General features: G+C 43.6%; 1 long non-coding RNA gene across 1 annotated transcript in view; it reads right to left on the bottom strand.

The window, feature by feature from the left end:
• Positions 1-989: 989 nt before the first annotated feature.
• The window catches only part of LOC125153924 (uncharacterized), a 134750-nt gene continuing 123537 nt past the window's right edge, over positions 990-12202 (bottom strand). Inside the window, exon 9 of the long non-coding RNA XR_007147624.1 lies at positions 990-1855. This is a non-coding gene — a long non-coding RNA (uncharacterized LOC125153924). The remainder of the gene's footprint in view (positions 1856-12202) is intronic.

The raw sequence follows: 12202 nt of genomic DNA, 5'->3' as shown, positions 1-12202 counted from the left end.
TTGTTCCCTCAGAAGGTTTATTTGTTAATTGTGGTTGGAGGTTCCAGAAACCTCTTAGCCATCCAGAACAAATGCATGCCGATGAGAAGGAGATTAAAGAAATCTCAGTTCTTGAGGCGGCCACTTCTTGGTCGCTGCTGCTTTGGAAACTGCCTACAATTGCACATTAAGCCCATCAGCTCTAATTCACTTCAGGCATTCTCGCTGTTTGGGGAACAGATTCCCTCAAAGCAGGAGTTAGGTATCAGGGCTGTTCTGCATTTCTTCTCTTTGACCTTGATCGCATCTCCGCAGCAGCTTCTGGAAACCCTCCCTTGTCTCTCTTATTAAGTAGAGATGCCAGAGTCGAAGCCTCCTTCCACCATTTCCCTGAAGTGAGGCTGTCCTTGCTTTATTTCTCAAGCTTTATTGAGATAGAACAGACATGCAACTAAGTTTAAGGTATAGGGTGTGATGATTTGATATACGTATAGACGGCAAAATGAGCACCACACGACAGTTCATTAACACATCCATCACTTCCCATAGCTGCCATTTTTTAAGATTTTTAAATTTATTTATTTTGAGAGAGAAAGAGAGGCAGCATGTGTGAGCAGCGTAGGGGCAGAGAGAGAGAGAGAGAGAGAGAGAGGAGAGAGAGGAGAGAGAGAATCCCAAGCAGGCTCCATGCTGTCAGCACAGAGCCCCACGCGGGGCTCAAGCCCGTGAACCAGGAGACCATGACCTGTACCAAAGCCAAGAGTCAGCTGCTTGACAGACAGCCATCCGAGTGCCCTCACATAGCTGCCTTTTGTGTGTGTGTGTGTGTGGTGAGAACTTTGAATATCTACTCTCTCATTAGCAAACTGCAAGTGTACAAGGCAATGTTAACTACAGTGGCCATGCGACGGTCGCATTGCATCCCCAGAGTGTATTCATTGTGTAACTGGAAGTGTGTACCCTTTGACCACCTCCACCCATCCCCCCTCCCTACGTCTCACCCCTGGCAAGCACTAATCTACCCTCTGTTTCTGTGACCTCAGTTTTGCTTTTGTTTTTGTTTCTTTTAGATTCCACATATAAGTGAGCTCATACAGTCTTGGTCTCACTCACGCTGACTTATTTCACTCAGTGCAATGCCCTCAAATTCCATCCATGCTGTTGCAAATGGCAGGATTTCCTTCTGTTCTGTGGCTGAATAACTTTCACTGGGTGTATATACAAAGTTTTCGTTATCCATTCATCAGTTGGCAAGCAGTGAGGCTGCTTCTGTCTTGGCTGTTGTGAAGAACGCTGTGATGAACATGGGGTGCAGATACCTCTTTGAGGTAGTTATTTCATTTCCTTCAAACACAGACCCAGAAGTGGGATGTTCTGAGGAACCTCCGTATTGTTTTTCGTAGTGGCTGAACCCATTCACATTCCCACCAACAGTGCACAGGGTTCCATTTTCTCTACAGTTTCACTGGTATCTATCTCTTGTCTTCTTGATGACAGCCATTCTAACAGGTGTAGGTGATAACTCATGGTGATTTGTCAAAACCACATTTCCTGATGATGAGTGATGTCGGGCACCTTTTTATGTACTCGTTGGCCATTTGTGTGTCTTCATTGTTGATGTTCTTTTCAATTGATCTTGCATTTCTGCTACCTTCCATTGGATTGGAGGGCTTGGGTGTGAGTTTGGTGCTATATAGACTGGGAATAAAACCATTATTCATTTTTTCTGATGCCTCTTTATCTGCTGCTGTGTTGGCGATCCCTCCTCCTCCTTCTCCTCCTCCTCCTCTTCCTCCTTTATCCTTCTTTTTCTTTCCCTTCTCCCCTTTCTTGCAACCATGCTCTCCCTCCTCTTGTTAAATGGGGAGATTTATCTCTATAAAAAAGAGAAATGAGCCTTGGTAAGGTTTCCAAGGTCTTAGACTAGCATAAAATAACCATGTTCATAACAAACACAGGTGGACACATAGGAAAGAAGTATTGTTCTTCACTAGCTGAATGGGTAATGCCTCGAGCTTTGCTCTGTGACCTATAAGAGAGCTGGTTAGACCTGCTGTATGGACTTGTTTAGGCTAATTTCTGACACCGGCTAATACTGACATTAGCCAGGCAGTTTTGACAAATAAAAACCAAAATGCCCAGCAGAGGCTGAAACGGACAGACACCCTCTGATCACGTTCACAGCCAAAGAGCTGGCAGTGGTCATATGCGTACCAGATGGGAAACCTCCTATTTGTACTCAAGATTACTTTGCCACTTTAAAGACTTTAAATGCTGGGGTCGAAAGAATAATGTCAATGTGATTTTTCAGAGCAATGTTTGAAGATGAAATCAAATGTAGGGAGAGTTTCTCACGAGTCACAGAAAAGCATCTTCTGGGTACAGGAATCTGCACACCAACAGGTGCAATCTTCACATATGCCAGTTGGATCCCACACCACATAAATTTTTTTTAATATTTACTTATTGTTGAGAGACAGAGAGCACAAGCAGGGGAGGGGGACACAGAGGGAGACACAGAATCTGAAGCAGGCTCCAGGCTCTGAGCTGTCAGCACAGAGCCCAACGCGGGGCCTGAACTCACAAACCATGAGATCATGACCTGAGCCAAAGTCGGGTGTTTAACTGACTGGGCCACCCAGACACCCCATCCAGGCACCATATAATAAGCATCCTGCCATCAACACTCAGCGGGCAGTGTGGAACATGGGTGCTAATGTCAAGAGTGCAGAAAGTTGATTAACTGTGTTCAGTTTTACGAGAAGATGGTGAATCCCCACTATGTGCTACATGTTGAAAATACAAAGACAAATGAGAAGGTCCCGTCTCCTCCGCAAGGAACTGGTTATCTAATCGATTTTTTTCAGTCTCCGGTATTTTATGGTAGATCCCAGGAACTCACAACTAAGATTTCAAACTTGAACGGCAATGTGAGTTGCTGGGAAGCCCAGACAAAGAACAGAAATCTGTCACTAAGCAGCCATCATTGGTCTCTTCAAAGCTAATCCTTAGATTAGTGTCCCCTTCATGGCTTAGCAGTTTTTTTATATGTATTGCTTATATGGCATTTTATTTCAGGGCCTTGGTCACAGAACCTCGAATTAATTAAGATTTGGTCCGGGAGCCACTTAATTGCTTGTACTTAGGATGTGGGAATTCAAGGGACGGATGGAAATGACGAGGCAAGTTATACATAATGCATTCCCCATACCCCTCGCTGAGTGACCATTATACTGATGGGTGTTATTTAGTTTTTTTTTTTTTAAATCAGCACACAGTGCCAAGAACCTGGCATTTTCAAATACTCATTAGTGCTATCCTCTGGGGCTTAAGATAGCAGTTATTAAGGAATGAAGTCTCAAGAGACAGAGTGAAACCACAGCGCCTAACAATGACAGAAGTTCAGGTGTATCAGCCCCTCATCACTTACGGAGGCATCGCATGGCTAAATTAGCTTTCAAAGTCTTACACCGAACATGCAAGGCCCACAAATGTCATGTGGTATATTCTCCGGAGGTTAAATTTAGGTTTTCCCTGGCTCCTGCTGACAATTTGAAAGAAAGGAAAATGTCAGTGGGTGTGGAGTTGAAGTCGAGGGTAGGAGGCTGCCAACGTGGAGCCCACTGAGGCTGACACGGAACTGTCTCTGGAAACCCAAGCCACGGAGCGCTTCGGCTCTCCCCCAGACTTACCCGGATCGCTCGTTAGGTCTCCAGTTTGCTTCAGTTGGCTTTCCTGGCTGGGGGTTCCAACTGCCCACTTGCCCTGCTGATAATGGGGTGTGTTTACATGCAGGCGAAAGTCTGCTGGCTGGCTTCAAAAGGGTAAGGTAAGAAAGAAATCCCTCTTGCCAGACCACAGGCATGGCAGCAGAGGATGTGTGTGCACTGATGCCATGACCTAAGGACTTTGGAACTGAAGACCACACACTGAGAAGACCTTCCAACCCTGCTGTCCTATGACAACCTAAGCAACCCAGGTTGCTTACCTTCCAACCCTGCTGTCCTATGAAATGATCAGTTTGAATAATTCAAACTGACTTCATGTTGAGATTTGAATTTAAGTGACTGTGGGAAGGAACCCACCCCCCTCCCGGAGCTAGGAGCTGGGGGAGTCTTGGCTATGCACCCTGCAGAAAGAGATGTTAAGCTGTTTTATTGTATCAGTTATTGGCTTCATCCACAGAAAAGCCAAGAATATGGGGGCTTAAATGTAGTAGATTTTTCCCCCTCTTTTATGTGAAAAGTAAAGTTTGGCTTTACAAATTAAAACCACAATGAGATACGACCTCACACCTGTCAGAATGGCTAACATTAACAACTCAGGCAACAACAGATGTTGGCGAGGATCTCTTCTGCGCTGCTGGTGGGAATGCAAGCTGGTGCAGCCACTCTGGAAAACAGTATGGAGGTTCCTCAAAAAATTAAAAACAGAACTACCCTACGACCCAGCCATTGCATTACTAGGGATATAGGGATGCTATTTCGAAGGGGCACATGCACCCCCGTGTTTATAGCAGTACTATCGACAATAGCCAAAGTATGGAAAGAGCTCAAAGGTCCATCGATGGATGAATGGATAAAGATGTGTGTGTGTGTGTGTGTGTGTGTGTGTATACACACACACAATGGAATATTACTCAGCAATCAAAAAGAACAAAATCTTGCCATTTGCAACTACGTCAATGGAACCAGAGGGTATTATGCTAAGTGAGATTAGTCAGAGAAAGACAAATATCATATGACTTCACTCATATGAGGACTTTAAGAGACAAAACAGATGAACATAAGGGAAGGGAAACAAAAATAATATCAAAACAGGGAGGGGGACAAAACATTAGAGACTCATAAATATGGAGAACAAACAGAGGGTTACTGGAGGGGCTGTGGGAGGGGGGAATGGGCTAAATGGGTAAGGGGAATTAAGGAGGACACTTGTTGGGATGAGCACTGGGTTTTATATGTATGGGATGAATCACTGGATTCTGCTCCTGAAATCATTATTGCAGTATAGGCTAACTAACTTGGATGTGAATTTAAAAGATGAAATAAAATAAAACAAAAAATAAAATAAAATAATAAAGTTTGGCTCATAGAAGCCGAGAATAGAATGGTGGTTACCAGGGGTCAGGGGAGGGGGAAATGGGAAGATGTTGGTTATTCAGTTATGCAAAATCAGTTAAGTTCTGGAGATCTAATGTACAGCAATGTAACTATAGTTAACAATACTACATTATGTATTTGAAATTGGCTAAAAGGGTAGATCTTGTGTTTTCTCATTTTTTTAAAAAAAGAAAAAGAAGAGAGGGAGGTGGGGGTGGAAGAGGAAGGAAAGGAAAGGAAGAAGGGGGAGGAAGGAAGGGAGGAAGGAAGGAAGGAAAGGAGAAAGGAAAGGAAAGGAAAGGAAAGGAAAGGAAAGGAAAGGAAAGGAAGAATGAAGGAAGGAAGGCAAGGAGGGAGGGAGGAAGGGAAGGGAAGGAAGGAAGGAAGGAAACAAGGAGCGAGGGAGGGAGGAAGGGGAAAGAAAGGAAGAAGGAAGGAAGGAGAGGGGGAGAAAGGAAGGAAGAAAGAAAGAAAAAGAGAAAGAAGGAAAAAGGAAATGGTAACTTTGTGAGGTGACAGATTTGTTAATTACTTGATTATGGTGATTATTTCACAATGTGTATGTATATCTAAACATCATGTTATACACCTTAAATATATGCAGTTTATATTTGTCCACTATACCTCAGTCAAACTGAAAACAAAGTTTAGAGGTAGGCAGTTCAGGGCTGATAGAGTGGCTTAGGAATTCAGGCTTTCATTCTCAGCGTCACTTCATGGTCCAAGATCGCTGCCATCATGTCCCCATTCCAGTCCCCATTCCAGACAGCAGAAAAAGGGAAAGGCAAAAAGGATCAACTTCCCAATGAAGTCAGTTCCTTCTAAAAAGCTTTCTCATAGTCTTACTCATTTACACTGTTATATAGTTGAAGAGAACTAGACACATAACCCCACCTTGCCACAGGAAGGCAGGGCTGTGTGCCATGGTGGCTGATCACTCGGCCACACGAGATGTAGTCAGAGTTTTGCTACTCAGTAACCAGGTGAAAACAGACATTAGGTAGGCAATAGCAGTCTCTATAATTTCCATAAACATAGTCACTATAATCTAGAATGTAAAGACCCAGATCTTTAAGAGATTTTTTAAGAGAATATGCAGTGTGGAGGAAAGCATCTTGGATTAGGAGCCCAGCCATCTCGGATTCTTGCTAGATAGGTGGCCTTGGGAAATACATTGAGGTGATCTACCTCTCTATTTCTTCCTCTATAAAATGATTATTTCAGGGGCATCTGGATGGTTCAGTCGGTTGAGCCTCCAACTCTTGATGTTGGCTCAGGTCATGGGATCGAGCCCTGTGTCCATGCTGACAGCTTGTAGCCTGCTTGGGTCTGTCTGTCTGTCTGTCTCTCCCCCCCCCCCCCCCCCCGCTCGTGCTCTCTCTTTCTCTCTCAAAATAAATATTTTTAAAAAATGATTATCTCGACCTTGTCTACACAAGGAAGGATCTGCTCAGATCATAAACCTGGAATCAATGTATCAACCAGTAAAGTGTGAAATAGATGCCAGGTATTAATTAACATTATTATGATTGAGCCAAGCATTTATAGTCTTTAAGGCTGGTTCAAAAGCCCTTCACTCTTCATGGAATTGTTATTTATTTTATGATAGGTGATAATGGTAGTACCTTCTGCATATACAACACTTCACGATACATACATCACTTTTAGGCATGGATTTCATTTCATCCCCATCCCCACAAACTCCCCCCAAGAGCAACACAGGAAAGGAATCACCACTTACACAAATTGCCTGGTAATGCAGTCCAAGCCCAGAGAACCAAGTGGCATGGCCAAGCTCACACAGAGATACCTGGGAGTGAGAGTGGCTTCGAGTAGGAGAACTTCTTAGAAGTGATACATGCCTGGTGATCGTGGCTTTTGCAGATCTGGCACAAGCACCTGGAGCCCAACAGACATCTGATTCTCAACCTGCCCAAACTGAAAACCTTGTATTTCCTCCTCCGCCCACACTCCTCCTGGGCTCTCTCCCTCAAAGGAAGGTACCACCTTCACCTCTCAGCCAAACCAAGGACCTGGAAGCCATGCTGGACAGCTCACTGCCCTTTACACCCTTGCCACCCACCCCTGCTGCTCACCACATTGTAGGTTTCTTTCTACTTGCTGGTTCTCTATCTTAACAGCCTGGAGAGCAAGCTAGCCTCCCAACTAATCTTTTTCTGCTTTTGTTTTTGTTTTTGTTTTTTTGCCTGTCCACAAGATATTCTCCACCCCATGGCCATCAAGGACTTTAAAAATATAAGTGTAATTCTATCATTCCTCACTTAAAATCCTCGATGGCTCCCTATTGTCCCCAAGATAAACCCAATTATTTAAAAAAACCAAAAACTGTGTAACGCTGTTTGTGATTTCACCCCTGCTTGCCACCCCAGCCCATATTTCCCTCCTGTCTCATTTCCTGATGTCTCTTCCCAGAAGGCACCATGCTTTCTGTATCGTACGGGAGCCTTGGATGTGCTGCTCTATCTGGAATTTCTAAACTCTTCCTTATCTACCTGGAACCTCCTTGTCTTTTCAGCTCATTCAAGTTATCATTTCCTTCAGGAAGACTTTCCTGCTGCCCCAGGTTGGATAAGATAGATAGCCTGTCCAACTGCTCCAAAAATACCCGGTGTTTCCGTCCATCACAACACTGGATGTGCTGTGTTGTCATTTTCTGTTTGTGTGTCAAACCTCTGTCTAGATCACAACTCCTTCAGGCCCGGGACAGCAACTCATGGAGCTCCGGCTGCATGCAGGGACTGTCTTGGGGCACTTCACATGCATGACCTCACACAGTCCGTGCAGGAATCTCTATGGCTTAGAGACTACTCTTGTATGTTTCACTTAGGACACTGATGCACTTAGAAGTTAGGTCTCGTGTACAAGGACTCTCAGCCAGTGTCAGAGCTGAGCTCTGAGCATTGAGACAGTTGGCTTCAGAGAGGTGTGGATCCTCCTACACTAAATTGTCTCTTTTATTTTAGAGATGCAATTTACATACCATAAAATTCACCCTTTTAAAGTGCATAATTCAGGGCACCTGGGTGGCTCAGTTGGTTAAGCATCTGACTCTTGATTTCAGCTCAGATCATGATCCCAGGGTTGTGGGATCAAGCCCCACATCAGGTTCTATGCTGAGCTTGGAACCTGCATAAGATTGTCTCTCTCTCTCCCTCTGCCCTTCCTCCTCCTGCTCGCTCTGTCTCTCTCTAAAATAAAAATAATAATAATGAAGTGCATAATTCGCTGGTTTTTAGTATAGTCACAGGTTGTACAACCATCCCCACTTTCTAATTCCACAATATCTTCAATACCCCAAAAAACTCCATACCAATTAGCAGTCACTTCCCATTCTTCACTACTCCCAGCCTTTGGCAATAATCCACGTACTTTCTGCCCCTATGAGTGTGACTTCCTGGGCATGACAGGTGGAATCACAGGTGCGATTGTGTGTCTGACTTCTTTTACTTCGCATGTTTTCACAGTTCATCCATGTCGTGGCACGCATCAATATTCCATCCCTTTCTATCACTGAATGATATTCCATTGCATAGACGTGTATTTTGTTTATCCACTTGTCAGCTGATAGACAATTGGATTGTTTCCACTAGGAAACCTGAGTCTGCCAACTTTGTTCTTCTTTTTCAAGATGGCTTTGGCTCCTTAAATTAATATTAATTTCCATATTAATTTCAGGATCAGCTTGCCAATTTCTGCAAAAAGAGCACCTGGAATTTGGTTAGGAATGACATTAACTGTGTAGATGCGTTTAGGAAGTACTGCCATCGAAGTGGTATTAAGCCTTCCAATCCATGAACATGGGATGTCCTTCTGTTTTGTCATCTTTAATTTCTTTCAACAATGCTTCTCAGCCTTCTGTGTACAAGTCTTGCATTTCTTTTGTTCATTTATTCCTAAGTGTTCCTTTTCCATGCTCTTAGAAACAAAACTGTTTCTTTAATTTCATTTTCAGATTGTGCATTGCTAATGTATGGAAATATGAGTGATTTTATATATATATAGTATGTATACACTGTGTATATACATATATACTATAATTATAATATATATTATAATTATATGTATATAATGTGTAATTATTATATATTACACTATATATGTTATATATAATATGTACATATATATATATATATATATATATACATACACACATCCATATACATACATACTGCAAACTTACTGAACTCATTTATTCCCTTTAATAATTCTGTGTGTGTGTGGTGTTGGTGGATTCCTTACAGTTTTCTCTAGACAAGATCATGTCATCTGAAAACAGATAGTTTTATATCTTTCTTTTTAATCTGGGTGCCTTTTATTTCTTTCTCTTGACTAATTGCCTACACTATGTTTTCTTAAGAATAACTTCCAGCATTTTTAGTGCTTGCTATGTGCCAATCAATGTTCAAATCCATGTATGTCCTTAGTGAAAGTCTGAAGCATTTTACGTGTATTAAATATTCACAGAAGTTCTAAAAAGATGAGACTGCTTTCACAGATGAAAAACACCAAAGGTAAAAATATATCAAGAGTAATTCTACTTGGGGAGGCCCCGTTAAAGGGACAGAAGGTAGACTTTGCACACTAACAGCCTACACCATTCCCAGGGGCCTGTAGTGACGTTTAGGAAAAGGACAGAAAATGCTGAAGACCAGTGTTTAAGTGAATCCCCAATGCAGGTTATTTTTGTCATTTTCCCTTGTCCTTAAAAGCCATGGCAGAAATTTATGATTTTCCTGACATTACAGTTTAATCTTTGTGTGCTTTAACAAAAGATATTACAATTCTCTGGGCCTGTGCGTTTGCATCTGTACAATGGGATGCCTGGGGCTGGCTGTGGGCATTGTGTTGGATGATGGTTGGGAAGTACCCCTCACCACCACCATCACATGTTTAGAGCACAGTGTAATTGATCCAAGGTCTTACAACCTACTGGCACACAGCCTAAAGCACTGTGACACCAAAGTCCTTAACTTTGAACATGATTTACCTTTCTGTCTATTCCTCTTACCCAGTACCTCTCCTATCCTCCCCCCACTCCCGCCCCCATTTGGAAATACAAGCAAGTATAACTCACAGAATAAGATACATGGTTTATTTAGTCATTCAATCAACCACCAAAGAATAATGAGATCCTCTTATGTAACAGGATCTAGAGAAGAGTGTCTGAGAATAAAGTTCTGAAGAAGACACATTCCCTGCTCTACATAATCTTAAAATTCAGGAAGCAGAGAGAAAGGCCCAGTGCAAAAATAACAACACGCCATGATGCATCCTTTATGAGTTTGGACTTTGTCCCACAGAACACTGTGTGTCTCTCCTTGGTGGAGCTGATCTCCATCGTGGAGGGACACTCGCCTGGGCTATTGGCTAAGCTGGGTCTCCCCCACCCGTCCTCTCTGGACTACAACCCCCATAAAGGCAGTTAGAGTGCGATTTTGGCCACTACCATGATCCTAAAGTATACTAAGTGCTTTGCACATAGTAGCTGCTGAATAGTTTCTGAATGGGCCATTTGAAAGGGAGAAGGAATGGAGGTTTTCATTCGAAGTAAGCATGGGAGATTTGCACTCTGGAAAGCTTCTCATTCTGACCAGAGGTAGGAATCCCTGTGGGGAGGCCATTAGGAAGATGATGCATCCTTGCCCTGTTCCACTCAGGCTTGGTCATGTGACTTGCTCTGGCCAATGACATGTGGAAGGCCATATGGACAACAGGCAGAAGTTTTCACAGCCGCACAAGTGGGTCACCAGGCAGTCTATTCCCTTGTCCACAATGGTCAGCAATGCTGCAGACAGACTGAAGATGTCATGGCACAGGAGACATTTGAGCCACAGGGAGCACGTACCATGATTGAGAGAGAGGCCTCTGTTATTTTTTTTTTATTTTTTTAAAAAAAATTTTTTTTTCAACGTTTATTTATTTTTGGGACAGAGAGAGACAGAGCATGAACGGGGGAGGGGCAGAGAGAGAGGGAGACACAGAATCGGAAACAGGCTCCAGGCTCTGAGCCATCAGCCCAGAGCCTGACGCGGGGCTCGAACTCCCGGACCGCGAGATCGTGACCTGGCTGAAGTCGGACGCTTAACCGACTGCGCCACCCAGGCGCCCCTAGAGGCCTCTGTTATTGGCAGCCATGGACTCCAGGGTCCCTTGGTAGAGCAGCAATATTTCATCTATGCTGATTGATCAATAACATTATGGGTCTGCTATGCAGAGTCCATGAAATGAAACAGTATATATAGAACTATCCAGCACACAAGTTTCTATGAATATTACTTGCCCCCTTTATCTCAACATCCGGAGTATTTCTGTTATCACATGAAAAAAATTGCGTACGTTGTCTTTGTCCGTTCTGGCAGCTTTGGAAGAACACTGTAGCCTGGGGTGGCTTATATACAATGGGAATTTATTCCCACAGTTCTGAAGGCTGGGAAGTCCAAGATAAGGTACCAGCAGATTCGGTATCTGGTGGGGGCCCGCTTCCTGGTTTGGAGCCCACCATCTTCTCCCCGTGTCCTCATGTGGTAGACGGGGCATTGACCTCACTCATGGGGGCTCCACCCTAATGATCTATTTACCTCCCAATGGCCCACCTCCAATTGCCATCACATTGGAGATTTGGTTTCAAAATGTGAATCTGGGGGAGACTGCATACACACACATACACACACACACACACACACACACACACCCTAGCATATTCTCTGGCACATAGTAGGTGCACATCACACATCAGGTGCTTTCTTTCCTGCATTCTCCTGCCTCGCTGAAGTCTTCTTGTACAAGGAATGTCTTCCAGGAAAGTTTATCCATCTCTTTATTCCAATGGCTTCCCAGTTACTTATTTCTGTTTTTCGCCGTGAATCATAGCGTGTTTCGAGGCGTGCTTTATCTCCTGTTTCCTGCATAAATAATCGTCCCGGATCCAAGGGGCAATGTGTACGCAATGGTCCCAGGGCGGGCACCGGCACTTAGCTCAGCTCTTAATATGCAGTGTGGTGAAAAGGGGTGTCAGGTCGGGAGAGAAACCTCATCTAACATAGTTCGGGCCACTTACATTCATCTGAGAAGAGAGAAGGGATGCATTTGGACTGCAATTC

The sequence above is a fragment of the Prionailurus viverrinus genome, chromosome E3 (assembly GCF_022837055.1).
Source record: "Prionailurus viverrinus isolate Anna chromosome E3, UM_Priviv_1.0, whole genome shotgun sequence".
Lineage (NCBI taxonomy): Eukaryota > Metazoa > Chordata > Mammalia > Carnivora > Felidae > Prionailurus > Prionailurus viverrinus.
The sequence above is the reverse complement of the archived record's forward strand: the minus strand, read 5'-3'. Positions and strand labels throughout refer to the sequence as shown.